Genomic DNA, 19,092 nt, shown 5'->3' with positions numbered 1-19,092 from the left:
ACTCTCCTCCTTTAGGTGGAACCCAGGGTGATCTCACCAAAACACACAGAGGACGAATCACGTCCTTTTCTACTTAAAGCCTTTCAATGGCCCCCCCCCTCCCCCCCCGCAGAACAAGGTTCAGACACCCACACATGCTGCCCAAGGTCCTGCTCATTTAGACTTAGCTCTTGCCACACAAAACACTGCCCTCTTATGCTTCAGCAGTCACACAGTACACGCACGTAGGAGCATGCCATGGCATTTCCTGGCTGGACTGCCAACACCCCCACCTCCACGTTGAAAATGTCCAGTGAATGGCTTCCTCGTCGCAGACCTCACATCACAACTCCATTCCCCGTCTCCAACATACTCTTGACTTCCCTCAGCTCTTAGGTCTGTGTACTTGTCTCTTCTACTGGATGGAAACATCTCAAGGGCAGGTATTCAATTGTGTTCATCCCCAGCCCTGCAAAGTTTTATCGAGGCTTCTGGTGCTTGCCAATCTGTTTCTCTGCTGTTTCTAGGCACTGGGAGAAGCACACTTCCTGGCTCCCCTGCGGTTAGGTGAGGCCATGTGACTAAGTCAGGCCTATGGGCTGTGAGAATCAGCCCAAAAGGCCATTTGCTCCAGACAGTGCAGCGGTCTGGTGAAGCCTCTATCAGCCTGGGTCCTCATGGGCCTGTGTGGATAACTCCTCCCCCACTGACCACACACAACGGAAGCATGTTGAGTACATAACACGAGAAACTCTGTTAAGCCACTGAGATATTAGGGTTGTTTGTTACTGCAACATAAGTCAAGCTTTACTACTATTACTACTGCTATTACTACTACTGAAATCTTATTTCTGTCTATAATCACTAAAACAGGTCCTGGAAATATCAGATTCTCCATAAACATTTGATGAACGAATGAGAGAATGAACAAAGAAGCCCAGGAAAAATAACATGAGCTCTGGAGCTAAAAGAAAAGAACCTATAAAAAGCACCTGCTGACCCCTCTTTCCCCCACACCAGTGGAGCGCTCATCTTATCTCCATTTGTCTCCAGAGGCACGATTTAACCTTTTGATTCCTTTTCTGACGTATCTCTGTACTGATGCCAATGAAAATTACATACAGATCCTGGCTTATGTCTCCGTGTCTGGAGAAGGGCAACAAGGGCATATTTGTGCCAGTTTTCCACCAATCCATAATCCCAGTATCTTTGAATGTCACACTTCCAGGGTTACATCTGGACTTGGCCCCGGCGATGGGGATTCCTGAACCCACTGAACCAAAGGCTTCTAATTCTAATACTTCTCCCCAATAGGTTAAGGTTAAAGCATTGCCTCAGTAGACCGAATATCTTCTTACATGTGGGGAAAATATTCAGTATTTATCCTGAAGTCTTTCAACACATTTCACCTAAGCACAAAAGCAGAGGCTGTGAGATTTGGATTGATTTCATATACATATAAAAATAAACACAAACATAAAGAATGTCATTCCAAAGTCACAGGCTCCTGAAATTATTGCTTAGCAAGAAGGTCAGGGCACTAATAGAAACATCTAGCAGGGAGCATCTAGCTAATCAGATTAGAAATATCAGCCTGCTGTCAGTGCTGAGGATGGAGTGGGGTGGGGGGCCTGGATGTCTGGAGCCTCAGAGAAGAGAGGGTGGGGCCCTTAACCAACGTAGGCGGTGGAGGAATTGTCCCTGCCGATGTCTCGTGTGGCATGCACATGGTTCTTCAGTCTCTAGCTGTATTACTCTTAAATTAGCTGGTGAGCGCCGGGTCTGATACTCGGAGGAGGTGCATGGTACTGGAAACAAGATGAGCTTGCAGGAGATAGACTCGGATCCATACCTATTCCACCATTTAGGAGCTCTGTAACTTTGGGCAAGTCCCTTTGTGATTCTTAGTGTGCTTCGTGTGTATAAAGTAGGGGCAAAGAGAGCAACCTGCCAGTGTTTTGAGGATTATACGGATCGCTGTGTAAAACAGGAAGCGAGGGGGGAGGGCATGCGGGAGAAGGTAAAGGGATTAGAAGAGCATAAAGCGGTAGTCACAATATTGCCATGGGGATATGAAAGACAGTTGGGGGAATATAATCAATAATATTGTAAAGATTTTATAGGATGTCAGATGGACACATGTCTCATTAGGGAGACCACTTCATGGACTGTGTAGATGCCTGATCACTGCCCTGTACACCTGAAGCTGAAGCTGAACAATACTGAATGTCAACTATAAACACACACACACACACACACACACACACACACACAGTCACGGGATGTGAAATAAAGCATAGGGAATATAGTCAATGGAACTGTAACGGCTATATACGATGTCAGAGGGGTAGTAGATTGGGGGAAGGAGGTTATCACTTTGTGAGGGGTGTAAATGTCTATTACATTGTTTTGTGCACTTGAAACTAAAAAAAAGAAAAAAGAAAAAAGAAAGTTTCCAGACATTGCCAAATGTTACCAGATGGGGGAGGAGAATCTCAGGTGAGAAGCATTGGTCTAATAAACATGATCGGTTTGGGATATTTCCGTTTTGCATGTCAGAAGCCACACATTTACAGACTAAACGTTGTATAAATCTATTGCACAAATCTATCCGAGGAATCATGACAAGATATAACATTTCCAGGTAGTATTTTCAATGGAATTGGGATGCATGGGCTTTATGGAGCTCATTAATTACATTTTAACAAAGCACTAATTCGAGTGACAAAAAAACACACCAACAAAACAAACAAACAAACAGGAAGCTAGCAGCATCTGCATCCCCTAATCCCAAACACTTCTGTACCCCCGTGGCCTGATCCCACGAATGGACTGGGTAAATGGGTGCTGAAGGAACAGAGGAAAAGTTGCTCTAGGTGGGTTTTTATTTTTTTCTAAGTATTTTCACTACAGAAAAATATACATAACACAAAATTTACCAGTTTAACCCTTTTAAAGTATATTCAGTGGCATTTTGCATATTCCCAATGTTGTTTAGCCATCACTACTATCTATTCCAGAACATTTTATCACCCCCCCAAAAAAAAGAAACCCCATATTCATTGAACAGTTACTTGCTTTCTTACCTCCTACAGGAAAGTCGATGGTGGTTTTAGCTAAATTCAATCCTTTTAAACATTGCTGGTGGATATTGCCTTGGTGAGAACGTTGGCAGAAACTAGTCGAGCAAGAATTGATTTCCTGAGTACCTACTATGCGCTCACCCCTGTCTGAGTCACAGGTAGATGCCTAGTAACCACTCTACCATGTGCAAGGCTGTGAAAGAGGCTATGATCAGGGAACACTTGAATCTGAAACCTGAATCGATGCAGAATGGTGGGGAGATGAAGCCAACGAGATAAGAAGGGGTGGGACGGGGCTTTGGAAACTTGGACTGGAGTCTATGAATCAGTGAATGGGGGTTCAGCCATCTCCTCTGCCTACTGCATGCTGGGATGGTCTTAGAAAGAGGGTGAATGTGAGATAATTACTGATAAATCTACAGTGGGTAGGCCCTGGCCTGGCTGTTGATGGAGCTCCAGCTGCAGAGAAGCCCGACTCGGAAGCAGGCAACCATGGACAGTTAATGAGTGATTTATTGGTGCTGCCGCAGAAGCAGCTTCCCTGGGACCTGTTCCTAATTAACAACTACTAACTGGATGATGCCTCTCTCTCTCTCTCTCTCTCTCTCTCTCTCTCTCCCTCTCTCTTTTCTTTGTAGTAAAAAAAAGCTCCCAAAGCCTTTCTTCCCCATCTTCATGGAAGGAAAGACTTTACCTTTGCCTGATGCCTGAGTCTAAAACACACCAGGTATTTGGCAGAAATCCCCACCCACTCCCTCATTCCTGCACAGACACACACAAACACACTCTCATGTACAGTCAAATCCATACACTCTTCTTCGTGTGTCCCCCACGCCCTGTCACACATTTATTTCTCCTCTAACATGACACTGACATTGTCTTTGTCCAACTCATATACTGTTGAGTATATTTTACACTCGAATCACACATACACATACACTTCGAACCCCCCACGCACTCAAATTAGCACACATAGCCATGTACTTATACACCGCCACACACACGTATTCTCCCATACGTACTTACACCCCTTGCTGTTATAGGCAAGGCCCCAGGATCCCCCATATGGTCTCGGGGAGGAATATTCTCTGTGGCATCCGCATCTCCTGTGAAGGGGCTCACTCACTTCGAAGAGGCACAGGATTTGGTGGCTGACCTGGCTTGCTTGGCTGTGAGGTGGTGTGTGCCAGGGAGAGGAAGGGGAAGCTGCAGTCAGGTGGCAGGGGCCCTGAGTCCAGCGTGGGGAGTCACAGCTGGCATATCATTCAGACTAAAATGGTTTCTCTTACTTATAGTTCCTAGGGTACAAAGAAGCTACAAACTCACTTAAGAACCAGGTTGTTGAGGGGTAGGGGCCAAAGTGCTTGAGATGGTTCCTGGAACCAAACAGGCATCTGTTATGGATTGCATTTTTTACACCCCCCCCCCAAAGAGATACACTGAAGTTTGCTATAGACTGAATATTTCTGTCCTCCCCCAAATTCATATGTTGACATTCTAACCCCCAATGTGACGGTATTAGGAGGTGGGGCTTTTGGGAGGTGATTAGGTCATGAGGAAGGAGCTTCCACGAATGAGATTAGTGTCCTTATGAAATGGACCATGGAGAGCTCCCTCACCTCTTTTACCCCATGAGGACAAAGTGAGAAGAAGCAGGATCGGGCTCTCACCAGACACCGAATCGGCCGGCACCTTGATCTTGGACTTCCAGCCTCCAGATGTGCAAGACATAAATGTTTGCTGTTTAAGCCACCCAGTCTGTAGTATTTTTGTTATAGCAGCTCAAAGGGACTAAGACAAAGTCTTTGCCACCAGCACCTCAGAATATGACCTTAATTGGAAACAAGGTCATGATAGATGTAATTGTTTAAGATGAGGTCAAACTGGAGTAGGATGGTCGCATAATACAATACGACTGGTCTCCTTATAAGAAAACAACCATGTTACAACAGAGACATACAGGGACAATGCCATGTGACAGTGAAGGCAGAGATTGGAGTGATGCAGCTGGAAGCCAGGGAATGCCAATGACAGCCAGCAAGCCCTCAGAACCCAGGAGGAGAACCCAGAAGGATTGCCCTACATGTTCCAGAGGGAAACATGGCCCCATTGATACCTTGATTTTGGACTTCTAACTTCTATCACTGTGAAACAATATGTTGCTTTAAGGCACCCAATTTTTGGTACTTTGTTACAGCAGCCCCAGGAAACCAATACAGCATCCAGTAAATATTCCATTCTCCTGCGTGCTCTTTCTGGACCTCAGTCTAGTCCTTTGAAACATGAGCGTGTTCATTCATCAGGATGCAGTGAACACCCATTCTGAGCTATACATTTTTACAGAATTTCATGTGCCAGGTCCTGACTCTACTGAGCTAGATAAATAAAGCATAGTCTTGCCTAGAGCTACATAGGTCTGTAAAAACATTTCTAGATAAATACAAAATGGGCCATGGAATGGAAAATAATACCTCCAGCCGAGGGACCAACTTAAACAGGTCTTCAACCTCAAGCCGGCCCCGCCAACCCAACCCTTTAAACATGCTGAATCTCAGAAGGCGTTGGCAAGGAGAACCATGACTGCTACTGAAAAGATTACCCCCCAGCTTTTGAGTTAGAGGTACTGAGGTTCATTAAGACATTGTCGTGGTGGAATACAAAGTTAATCAATAATGGGCAGCTCTTTTTCATATTCATTAGCCAGCTGTGTAGGAATAATAGATAGATCCGGCTCACCCTCATGCTCTGGGGATGAGAGGATGGGCTCCCGTTGCTGGAGCTCCCACAGCAGCTCACAGGAACCACCACATTCCATAAGGGCCTGGGCTTCCATGGCCCGCTGACATTTTTGTGGTGCCCCCAACTTCCTGTCTATAAACACACTTTGGATTTATCTCCGAGCTGTCATGTCCCTTGGACTAATCCCAGTCTCAGCCACAGCTTGGCAGGCCGTCTCTTTCACTGACTGTATGTACCTACACGACTAAGAGGTCTGGGGCAGTGGGAAAAGCACAGGTTTTGGAGTCAGGCAGACCATGTTTGAATTTGGCTTCTACCACGTATTAGACAGGGGGCCTTCGGGAAGTCGCTTCATCTGTCTGAGGATCTATTTCCTTATCTGCAAAAAAAACCCCAAAATACTAATCTTGCAGAGATATTAAGAGGATGAAATGAGATGACGTATTTAAAGAGGTTCCTATGGTACCTGACCGATGAGAAATATTCAATAAATAACTTTTATTATTTATGGAGTATATATTAAACAAGTGATTATTGAATAGTACTTAATTAACATCATGGGGCTTATTATTAAATAAGTAATGTTCATTGTTATTTTCCCAGGACGCTGATATTTATCACAGGCACAGGTCATTGAGGCCCTTGAAGTCAGCTGTCCTCCTGGTACAGTGGGTCAGTCCATTCCATTGGCTTTTGGTTTCGGATGAAAACAAGAACAGCATTTCCCGACAGCCAGGAACGGCCTGGCACTCACAGCTTGGTGGTGGCTTTCTCCTGTTGACTATAAGCAATTTCACACACCAACCTCAGACAGACTGGCAACTCTGTGACTGTAACGGATCAAGATGACGGCAGGACCACTCTGCAACCATGTTTGAACTCATAAAAAACAGCAACAGGACCAAACCCCCAAATGACCAAATATCCCCCTAGCCTTCGTTTTCAGAAGTTTTTTTTTTTTTTTTTTTAAGGAGGGCACTGCTTGCAGGGATCGAATCGGCAACCCTAGTGTTACTAGTACCAAGCTCTAACCAACTGAGCTAACCAGCCGCCCCTTTGTTTTCAATGGTAACTTTCACTTCACTTCATTCCTCCTGACTTCTATGTAAGATGAAGACACCCAGGCACAGAATGACCCCCGCTTCCTGACAGAGTCCAATCTAGATCACAGATCCACTTCCGCGAACCCATCCCCAGATCACCCAACACAAGGCCAATTCCTCTTTGGGCACTGAGTCTCTCTTGAGCTTCCTTGGTAGAAAGCACGTTGCATGTGTCATCCCAACTCTGCTGGCGGAATTCGGTACAGCCTGTGAGATTGATCGCTAGGAGAGAACACGTGGAAGCTCGTGCCTGGTGTCCTCTGGACATCTCCCTCTGCCCTTTCCGCTTTGCTGGGTGGCTTTGCATCCTTTTGCTGCAATTAGTCTTAGCTGTGAATCCCACTCTATGCTAAGCCTTGTGAGTCCTTCTAGTGAGTCACTGAGGCTTAAACATCCCCCAACACACGCTCCAAGTTTGAAGACCCACTGTCAGGGGTCAAAGTCAGGGTGTGGGCTCAGGTGCCCTGGTCTGGGGAGATGCTGTGAAAATTTATGAAACTTTGGGTACTGAAGGGCGTTGTCAGCTATTACACACTCCCTAAATGTGACTAATAGTGGCCTAGTGCCAGAGTAGACCCTTGAAGAGCTTTATAAATCTAGGTGGGTAAAAAAATGGCTCCACATTTTCTCCAAATAAAATGCATCTTTTAGCACTACTAACTCTAGTGCTGAGGTAATAAATTATCGGAAGTTGTGGATGCAGGTAGAAAGCAGGGTAAATCCTTTGGGCTTAGCAGCTTCTCCTTTTTGCTCCTGAGTGAGGCTGCAGGGTGGGAGAGATGCCGGAGGTGCCTCACTTTTAACGGGTTGCTGTCCAACCTCTGACTTAGCCCACTTGGTTCCTATTTGAACAGCCTTCCTCTTCCTTTTCACAGCCCACTTCACACCGATGATGGCTCTGCTCTCCTCCCTCTTCCATCCTTATAAGCAGCTGGAAGGGCAAACAATTTCCCTGTGTTTATGCCACACTTTGAACCTGGTTTGCTCCATCCGATGGGGGCACGTTCAGGAAAGCAATTTGTTTTGTAGTTAAGGTCCTACAAAGCTGAGCACAGTAAACTCATTTAGGAACCAGGCTGCTGAGCAATAGCGGAAAGAAAAGTCCTTTTCAGTGTTTGGAACATAAAGGGGTTGGCTCTTTCTGTGAAGAGACGTTTCTTCCTGAGCACATCGCGTGGGCAGCAATCCTTCTCACAGAGCAGACTGGGAAAAACTGGCCTGAGGAAAATCAGGCCTGCTGGAGTCTTTTCACACTTGGCCCTGGGCGCTTGGGGAGTCATCTTTGGCAGAAAGAGCCAGGCTGACCAGCTGTCAGTTGGAGTATGGACAGCTGTGTGTGGTGTGGGGTCACAGGGACCTGGGGTTGAATCCCATCTCTGTCACTTCCCAGCTGTGTGATCTCAGAGCACTTCCAAATAATGATGAGACTGATACCTACCTCAAAGGTTGTTGCCCATGTTAAACAAAATGTGAAAACTTTGTAAATCACAAAGCACTGTACAATTAATAATAACAACAGCTTATGCTTAACTAGCACGTCCTAGGTGCCAGGCACTCCGTTAAATGCTGTAACTCTCTGAGCTCCTTCAGTTCTTATAACCCCACTAGGAGGCAGACAGTACAATTAGCCCCATCTTACAGGTAAGGAAACAGAGGCATAGACAAATTAAGAATTGCCTTGTGTAACACAAGGTAACGCAGCTAGTAAGTGGAAGAGCTGGGGTTCAAACCCAGGCAGTCTGGCTCAGGAGTCTGTGCTTACAAGTGTGAGGTACCAATTATTTTTTGGAGGAGATGGTACAGCATATTGGCACCTTTTTAGCCCACAAAAACACCGGCAGTCTCAAACAGTTTTACATTCCTGTCTTCATGAGGCAGTACGGTCAGGGGGAAGAATTTTGGATTATGAAAGTCCTGTATTAGGTGTCAGCTTTGTGGCTGGTAAGTGACTTAAGTTTTGGGGGCCTGTCTTAGTCAGCTTGGGCTGCCATAACAAAATAACACAGATTGGGTGGCTTAAACAACAGAAATTTATTTTCTCACACAGTTCTGAAATGTGCCAGCATGGTCAGGTTCTGGTGAAGGCTCTTTTCCTGGCCTGAAAACAGCCGCCTTTTTGCTGTGTGTTCACATGGATTTTCCTCATTGTGTGTGTGTGTGTGTGTGTGTGTGTGTGTGTGTGTGTGTATGTGTGTGTGTGTAGAGAGAACAATCTCTCTCTCTCTCTTCCTCTTCCTACGAAGGCACTAATTATATCTAAACCTAATTAACTTCCAAAGGACCCATTTCCCAATATGGTCCATCACATTAGGGGTTAGAGTTTCAACATCTGAATTTAGGGAGGGACGTGATTCCATCCTTGGAGGGGAGGAGAATTTCATCATCCATAAAATGGAAAAAACAAACTCTGTCTTATAGACTGATATCCTCACCTGAATCAGGGAAGGTGTTTGCCATATTTGACCTCTCCCTGCTTAAACCTTTTCTGTGGTTCCCTACGGCCTTCTGGAGACAGTCTGAACTCTTGAATCAGCAGTTGAAAACCATCCTCTGCCATGACAGAGCCCAGCTTTCCTTGCTGGTCTCATCTCTGAATCCCCACAGGCTCAGTCCTAACAAACCTCTTGCTGGTTCCTAAACAGTCCACACAGGTGGGAGTCAGATCTGAGGCTTCCGACTGCACGTTTACTGTTCCTTTTCTCAGCCCTCGCTGCTCCCCACCATCAGAGGAAGTTGGGCCTGTTTCTTCGGGAAGAGTTTGGGGCACGATTGGGTCTTCTCTGAGCCCTCGTTCCTAGAGAGACATTGTGTAGGGTTTGCACTGAGCCTGGTTCTAGGGATCCTATGGTGATCACTGTTACGCTCCCCGCACGATGCTTCCTGTATCAAACCCATATGAACTCCCAGGAGCCCTTGCTCACACCTTGCTGTACATGCCTTCCTCCAGCCCCAAATCAAAGGAAAGAGTCATTTCTATATTGCAGTCAATTGGCCTGGGCGGAGGAGTGTGAAATTAAAATTGTGGTGAGGGTCCATGGGTTGAGGGACATGCTAGTTGCACGTGGTGCTCAGGTATGTTTGCCCTGGGTTCTTCTCCAGTTGCCTTCATGGTGAATGGAGAGGTTCAGTTGGTTACATGAGCCCAGATTATGACTCTGCCAGTCCCCTGTATCCTCCTAAATCAGCTCCTTCTGTTCGGGGTCCTAGTCCTGTTGTCCTCACAGCTCATAGTTACCCTAGGGCTCATCAGTCACACAAATGACCATATACATAGGAGGAATTGGGGAAGAGGAGCGGGAGATGGTCAGGTTCTACAAACCAGGGATTCCAGCTCTGTCATTACATGAGACGTAGGGCAAATCGATCTGATTCCAGAGCCCAGCTTCTTTCAAGTGAACCATGAAGCCCTGCCAAGATACACACTCATCCTCAGGAAGGGGGCCCTAGAAATACCGTATTTTGCTGTGTATAAGGCACACTTTTTGCCCAAATTTGTGAGGGAAAAATAGGGATGCGCATTATACATGGGTGGTACTAGTTCCATATCTATATAAATGTTTTTAATGCTTTTATTTATGCTTATGAGTTAAAAGTGTTAACTCTAGAAATCAATAATGATATCTGTATGCAAAATAATACCCTGGAATACGATAATCGGTTTTGTTGAACTTACGAGGAACTTGCAACGAGGAAGAGTTTTGGCCTTCTATGATGCGTAAATATCATAAATTTGTTACTGGTACATAAAGTGTCTTGTACCTTGTATCTGTTCTTGTGTGTTGTAATTATTTGTTACATGAAATTTCTTGTACCATAATATATTTAAAAATAAATGCTAAAATTCCTTTATAATACAAAAAACAAGTACCGAAATGTAAACAAATAAAAATTTGAATTAAAAAATTAAAACCGAAGATTCTTTCCCCCCTGAAAGTTTGGGCCAATAACATGGGTGCACATTATACACAAGAGCACATTATCCATGGCAAAATACAGTAATACGCTAATAGTTTCTGTATGAGACAATGACATCTAGGATTCATGGAATCTTCAAGCTGAGGGGTCCTTGAACGAAAGGAATTAACATTCACAAGGTCCTGCTATGTGCCAGGTACTGACTTTTAAACCTTTTTTTTACTCAACTGCATAGTAGGCAATAAATTATATGTGATGACCTAGTATGGGTGCTGTGTAGAAAGCGTAACTAAAATAAAAACTCACAAAACAGTACTGATCTTGCTGCCCGAAGTTCCCATAGTACTTTACTACACGTATGTGCTCCTTTGTGTTCTATTTATTATTATTATTATTATTATTATTATTATTATTATTTCAAATGATGGAGCTGGGCCATGGCATTGATTTCAGGATCAATTACAATCCACAGTTTGGAAAATGGAGTCCTGGATCTTTCATGAGCACAACTGCCCTTCACGCTTCTTACATCTTTAGGAGGCAGGTGTGTATCTGTTCCCACGTTGCAGATGAGAAACCGAAGCTCATTGAGATTCAATAATTTGCACAAAACCACCCAATGCCTGAGTGGCTGAGCTGGAATTCTGAGTTTGACTCCAAAGCCCATTCTCCTTCCGAGTTGTCTTGCTGCCTGAGATTCCAATGACCTCATCTGGCTAATGGGGAAGCTAACACCCAGAGAGGAGAAGTGACTTGCTCCAGGTCACACTGGAAATGGTAACAGAGCCTAAAATTGAAACCAGATTCAGCCCTGGAGTCCACACACCCAACACTGGAAATAAACTTTTGTGGGAAGGAAGCTCATTTCCCACCATCAGTTATCCTCCTCTTCCCTCTAAGTCATCCTGGGTTAGATGAAGTTGAAACAGGCCCAGGAGCCACTCTCACTGGACAAAGCTGAGCTTACTGATGTGAAAAAAAAAAAAAAAAAGAAAAAAAAAAAAATGCCTTGCAAACGTCTTCTGGGAGAAAGTTTGACGTTGTGTACATCTTTGCTTCGACAGAACTTAAAAGTCATGTTGGCTCAAATTAAAAGCAAAACTCTGGTTTGCTGCACGTCTGTGCACACACGGCAGGTCCTAACCTCGTTTCAAGAATGCAATCTATCCTAATTTAGCGTAGCTCTGCATCTTCTTGCCTCTCTTTTCCTCCTGCCAGTTCCGAAGCAGGGTGCTCTTTTATTAGTACACACTGCCCACCAGGGAGAGCAACAGAGCTTGGCAGTGGGCAGTGGATGTGGGATGCATTTAAACCAGGCCAGGGCTTCGTAAAGTCCTCTTAAAAGGGACTCACAAGAACAAGAACGTTAGTGGCTGTCAGATACCCATTCCCAGATCACTGGCAATTCCAGAAGAGTTGGTGCTGCGGAGAGAAGGCCCCAGGTCAAACTTCATCAAGGCAATTTGAGGCAGCTGAGCAGAAGAAAGCACTGGAATTATAGCCAAAGGGAAGCCACGATACAACACAAAGAGGTGGTGCCAAGAGTGTCCTGTGGGAGGTAATGAAAGGCTGGGAGTGGGAGTCAGGCAGCAAGGTCAGATGCCGAGGCGATGAGCAGCAGGAGGGAGCATGCTGTGAAGAATGGGCAAGGGGGTGCTTCTTGACCAAGGCCATGAATTACGAGAGAGAGCATGGGATGTGGTGTGGGACAGGCCAGAACTAAAGAACTCTGCATCTAGGCCAACACAGCTGTGAGGCCAGGAGAAGGATCAGCTTGCCCCCTCCCCCAGGAGCACTTGCGAGCCCATTTTGGTCACAGAATCTAAGAGTATTGACATCTTCCTCACTGCCAGTGGAGCAGGGAAGAGGCAGCTCCTTTCCTTGCCCCGCACAGATCCCGTCCTCACTGCCTGTATGCCTCCTCCTGGCCTGAGACGCCCGCCTGTCCCCTGGATGACTGCAGTAACCTCCTACTGTGACATAGCCTACTAGCTCTCAATACAGCTTCCAGAATGATCCTGTCCAAGTATTAGTCAGACCCTCCCACTTCTCAGCTCCCCATGCAATGGCCTGCACGCACCCCTACCTTACATCATCTCTTTGACCTCCTACCCTACTCCAGCCACACTAGCCCCCTTGCCACTTTTCAAAGAGCTAGACTCCTCCGTCCTCGAGGCTCTGGACCCTGTCCTTCCTTTTATGAGGATTGTGTTTCCTCCAGATATCCTCGCCACGTGTTCCCTCGCCTCGCTTACCATCTTGTCAGTGACGCCTTCTCTGGACACCGCATTTAGAACTGTAACCCCTCTCCTACCCTAGCACTTCCTATCCCCTTTTTCCATAACTCTTATCATTTTGAAACATCCTATATATTTTAGTTGTTAAACATATTTATCGTCAGTCTCCCCACTAATGAGTAGGCAGTTTTGTCTGTGTTGATCGTGCTGGAACTCCAATACGCAAAACACCACCTGGTACGAGGTAGTGTGCAAAAATTCACTTAGAAAAATTCGGTGTTAGTTAAACTTAGTTGTCAGATGACAGATGACCCACCTAACTCTCCAACCTTCCCTTGCAGCCCACTCTGCCCCCATCGTCCCAATCACACACCTATGTCCAGCCTCATGGGACACAACTTATGTTTGTCCACTTCCATGCCTGTGTCACACAGAATTCCCTTTCTTTCCCCTCTTTCCTTGTTCAAGTCCTTCCCAGCCCTCAAAGCCCAGGGACCAGCACTTCTGCCATGAAACCTTCTCCGCTAACTTCTGGCTGGAATTTTTCTTGTAAACCTCTATAATCCTTACCTGTCTATTTTCCCTAGCACATCACGGTTGGAGAGTGGCCTGGTATGCTCTCTAGCTACTTATCAGCTCTCGCAGGTTATGGATTTGTTTCTTTCCTGAAAGTTTCTAACATTGACAAAAAAGTTTATGTTATGGAAACATCTAGAGTCATCTCGCAGATTGTATGTATTGTATGCGTTGAGTTAATAAAAACAAGTTTCTATCTAGCAGAGCAAACTACAGATCAATACAGAGAATAGGGCACTGGAGTGAGGCAGGTCTGGCACAAACCCTGGCTCTGCCATCTACTAGCTGTGTAACCCGCAGCAGGTCACCTAATCTCTCTGAAGCTCAGTTTCCTGGGCTAGAACCTGGGGAAAGGTTAATAGTCGATGGGCTAATTGTCTCTAAGGTCCCTTCTCACTCCCACATTCTCAGGTGCTCTGACTCTCCCAGGTCCTTCCCAATTCTTTTCAGAACTCAGGGCCTTACCGCCCTCATGATGTGGATAATACTGTCCAGGAGGAGGCTCTAATTCCCTGAAAATAATGGACACCTCCGCATTCCTGGGAGTTAAATGTTGGGGTCCAATTCCGACCTCAGCGGAGGGATCCCGGCTTCCTACTCTAGAAGATGGAGTCCCGTGTACAAAGGCTGGGTAGCTGCAATACTCTGGCCACTGAGGGAATTAATGATAGATATTCTCATAGACTTTTAAAACCAAGTCTCATGAGCACGGGGCCAGAGAGGATAGAGGATAAATTGAGTTAACTTGGTAATGAGCTTCTTTCTCACTGTGCTTTGGAGATGCTCACCTAATCTTCTGATTCTGAATAAGCAATTTGGCTGCCTAATTAGGTTAACCAATAATTTCCCTTTTGACATTTAGGCTGCTTGATAATTTGGGGGTAACTGTGATTCAGTTTTATTGTTTCTTTTCTAAGTGAATTTCTCAATGTGCCTCTGAGATTAAAGCAAGGAGTACATTCTCACTATTCCCCAAACCCACCATGCCTCTTCGTGTCTCTAAGCGTTGGCACTGTTGGGAATGCGTCCGTCAGATCCGTTATGCTCAGTGAAATCTTACTTGGTCTTCAAGCCCAGGTGCAGACCGTGAGTGGAATGAAGGGATGAGCCTTTGCACCCTCAGGCAAAACAAATAGCTCCTTTTACTGTCATCCCACAGCTCTTTAAAAAATTAATATTAATAGCCAGCATGAATTAAGGACCAACGCAGACCAGACACTTCACAAATATAGTATGGCCTCACAGCAGCACTTCAAGGAAGAAAGATGACACGATATTTTTTGTGGTTGTTGTTATTGTGGCAAAGCATACATAACCCTTTTAACCCTTTTTCAGTGTGCTATTCAGTGGCATTAAGCATATTCACGCTGTTGTACGACCATCACCACTATGCCATCTCCAGAACCTTCTCATCATCCCAAACTAAAACTCTGCGATCATTAAACACTAACTCCCCATTCCTCCCTCTCCCAGCCCGTGGTACCTACTAGCATGTTTTAGAAATGAGGAAACCGCGGCTCGGGGAGGTGAGGTAGCTCACCCAAGTTTTCGGAGCTGGGATGTGGCATGGCCAGAATTGAAGGCCGGGTGCCCTCGCTAACTCTGGAACCACTGTTCTTTCCACTCTGCACGGCTGCCTGCTACACCTCCATTACAGATAGGGCCACAAGGCTGTCCTATCTCTACTTCCCCGCTTTTCATCTAGATCCTTGATTCTAGAATAATGCCAGGCACACTGAAGGAGCTTGGTGTTGTCACAGAATGAAGGAGACATGGTGTCACCCTGACCCAGTGGGTGGAAAGGGAGCTCACATTGCAACCTTTGCTTTTTAGAAAACATTTATTGAGTGCCAACGATGTGCCTAGCACGATGCCAGCATCTCCTCACTGCCCCTAGCCTGCCGGCCCCACTCAGCAGGAGAGGCCTGGGGGCGGCCCTTCCTGGTGGCCCTGAAGAAGAAGATTTGTGTTTATCCAGTCAATTCTGTATTTATTTTGGATATTAAGCAGTGACATAAAAGCTGCTGACATTAACCTTCAGGGGCAGAAATTGGCTTTAATGGACCCCATAAAAGTTATTATTGATGGCAGCTGCATGCAGCATCAGTGTGACCTCAGCAAAAGCCTCCACCGCTATCAATACTGTTGACAATTACTATTGACTAATGCAAGGCCAGGCATGGGTGGAGTCAGAGTCGGGTTCTTGTGGCTGGAAGTTGCTGGGGATGGATTATGCTTTGCATTTCACATCGGGTAAGGAGCTCTGAGAACTCAGTGCCACATTTTTGGTGGTCTCAATTGAGAGTCCAACACCCTCACTGACTCAAATAGAGGTAGGCAAAGGGCTCAGACGATAGGATGAGAGAGATCTAAGCTCAAAACCAAGCTCTACCAACTTGCTGACTCACTGGCTGTCCAATCTCTGGCAGGTCAGCTGACTTTTATGGAGCCTCAGTTCTCCCTTCTGGGAAATGGCAATGCCCTGGTATAGAGGATTCAAAGCAGTCACACAAGTGCAGTAGGCCCTCACACAGTAGGCCCTCAGTATGGCTTTACCCTACTCCTGAAAACTGGCCACATTGTGATATGTCGGTTTACACGTCCTGTGGAATTGAGCCCTGTTCTGATAGTAAGATCTGGGTTCTCATTACAGAAAAAAAGGGGGTTAGGGGGATGAATGTGAGAGAGAGAGAGGAGGGCAGAGGAGGAAGGCTGAAGAGTGGAGGGACAGGGAGAAGAGAGGGAGAGCCAGGAAAGAACAAGATTCGTGCAGAGTCTGGCTCCAGCCCAACTAGATGAGCCCTTCACCTCTCTGAGCCGCAGCCTTCAGCTGTAAATTGAGGAGACAAAGGTGTGAACAAGAGCACTGTCAACCTCATCAACGGATAAAAGGGAGCCATTTCAATGGCTCATTTACTGTCAGTAAGAGTCACTGTCATTATTTAGACCAGGGTATGTAACAAAGCTGTTAATGTACCTTCCCAAAGGAGAGAAAGTGAACAAGCGTGTGGGCACCGGTGGGGTGTCTGGGTTTTGGGAGTCCAGGCGTGGAAGGGATGCAGAGGCCAGTGCCTCTTTGTTAGATTAACCTGTCCACCTCCTTTGCCTGCCCCATCTTCCCTGAATGCAGTGAGGCTTCGAGTGCAGAAATGGACGACCAGAAGAAGAGGGTAGCACGGCCCGGGAAGCACACAGCCGTCTCCCTGTCCCTGTTACCAAAGGCTGAAGCTCTTCAGGCTCATTGACTATGCCATTATCACCCCACAGAGGCTTAATTCAGCTCTAATTCAGCTCTCAGGGAATGCACAACAATGTAGGCGGTGTGCACCTCCCTCTGTCATGACTTTATGGAAAAGTGATCATTTGTCACGATGGTGGGCAAGAAGCGTGCAGAAGGACAAACGACCCAAGTATTTTGCTGCAGAGGAAATTCATTATACCTAGGGCTACGCGAGTAAAGATTTTAGAGTCACATAGGCCCGAGTTCAAATCCCATCTTGCTAGTTGTGTGACCTACGGAGGGTGCTTAACCTCACAGGGCTGCAGTTTCCTTCTTTTGTGCAGGGAGGATAATAAAACCTACCTCAAAGGGCTGTAGGGGGAGTCAGTGAGATCATATAACTAAAGCACTTAGCACTGTGCTTGGGGTCTGATAATCACCAGTAGTTATGAACATTTAATGTTATTATTATCAGTTCCCTCATGTGAACCTCCATCTTCACGTAAGCACTTAGAATCAGAAGCCTAGATCTGCATGGGCCTGCAGGTCTTTCGGCTCCGTTATTCCCCCAAAGTGTTCATTAGAACACCGAACCTAGCAGATGCTCTGAGAATAGAGGTTTCTATGCTCAGAGCAATTTGGAGAATGTTGCATCTATCCCTTCTTGGCAATTTATCTGGTAGCATGCACATTAACATAGTGTAAAGACTCTGAAAAGTCCTGCAGTAAAGAAACTGGTTTAAATTCCTTTAACTCAGTGTTTCCTATATTGTTTGACTACAGAGCACTTCCCCTCCCCATCTAAGAACTATTAACATTCTCAGAATATGGTAAATGCTGATTTCATTTAAACCACTTATGGATGAGGAAACAGAGGTCGGTCCAGAGAAAGGATCCAACTTATCCAATGCCACACCCCAGGTCAGCAACAGAAGGGAGGCCTCCTGCCTCATAATCAGATACATTTTCTCCTCAGGCCTCACATGTCATATTTCTCACAGTGCATGGTGACCGCAGGGAGAAGAGGGACAGACGTTTGGGTGTGGGCGTCAGAGGGAGGGTGGATGAGGAGGTGTGGATGGCTCCCCACTGCAGAGAGTGGCAGCACCATCTAGTGCTGAGGTCACTGGTCCTCTCAGAGGGCTGGTTGGGGGTCATGGGAGGGTAACACTGCCAAACCAGTACCCAAGACCAGCTGTTCTACCAACCCCTCAGATTGGTGCACAGGCTCCCTAGGAAAACCTCTGAGTTCTCTGGGAGGGATGGCAAAACGGACATTTGGAACTCTGCCACACCTGACTCTTTAAAGAGATACATTTCCCACCTGACCCTGACTTTACCTGGTCTTCTGCCCAATCCCAAATCTGGGATTGTGTTCTACGTAATTCAGCTGGAGCAGCCTTCACCTCGGAAGCTAGAGTTGGAAACCAGTGGGGGCGCTGGTACCTGGCTTGGCTCTTCAGTTCTCTTTCAGACTGTCCTCCCCACAGCCCCCCTTCCCACCTCCTGGCAGTAGGCCCCCTCATTGGGATTCTGAGAAACAAAAGCCTCCCCCAGGAAGAGGAGCTGTCCCTAGTCTCTGTCACCCTCCCTAAATCTCCGCTGCCAGACTCCAATAGGATATTCCTCAGTGCAGACCTGGGTCCGCAAAGCTGCCCAGGGACCCGCAGGTCACAAACCACCACAGAAAAGGAGATGCCCCAGCAGCTCACTGCAGGGCTGCACCTAACTCGGAGCCTGCGGGCCCGAGAGTAAGAAGGAGATCCTGAAACCAGGCTCCCTTTTTTCCACCATAGAAAGGAGGTGTGCCAACGAAATATCTCTTTCTCTCACAGCCCCTTCTGGGCCGTGGAAGAAGGGGGCTGCACAGATGAGACTGGAATAAGAAGTCTAGAGCAGCCAGCACTTCCCCAAATCTGCAGATGAGAGAGGGGAAAGCTGGAGCAAACCCTCAAGTTTCAAATTACCCCGACATGACGGTTTTTGTTTAGCAGCCCTCCTCTGAGCGACATAAGACACTGGGGTAGGGCCACATCCAGGGCGATTGCCTAGGACTGCTGAGCACCTCGAGGCTGGCGACTGCATGAGGAGGACTCAGACAGGATCCGCGACAGGGGACAAGCTGTGGGGGACGGGTAACCAGCCTCCCCTGGCCCTTCTGCTCCCTCACACACAGGCACTTGCAAACAATAACCCTACCCCTGAGCCACCTCCCTAATCTGGCCAGAAAGAGCAGAGAC

At 46.5% G+C, this 19,092-nt stretch overlaps 1 protein-coding gene across 14 annotated transcripts in view; it reads right to left on the bottom strand.

Moving 5' to 3' along the window:
- TENM4 (teneurin transmembrane protein 4) overlaps positions 1-19,092 on the bottom strand; it is a 2,724,551-nt gene that overhangs the window by 354,931 nt on the left and 2,350,528 nt on the right. The window lies entirely within an intron of this gene.

The sequence above is a fragment of the Rhinolophus sinicus genome, chromosome 14 (genome assembly GCF_057876585.1).
Source record: "Rhinolophus sinicus isolate RSI-liver-muscle chromosome 14, RSI-T2T, whole genome shotgun sequence".
In the NCBI taxonomy this organism is placed as follows: domain Eukaryota; kingdom Metazoa; phylum Chordata; class Mammalia; order Chiroptera; family Rhinolophidae; genus Rhinolophus; species Rhinolophus sinicus.
The sequence above is the reverse complement of the archived record's forward strand: the minus strand, read 5'-3'. Positions and strand labels throughout refer to the sequence as shown.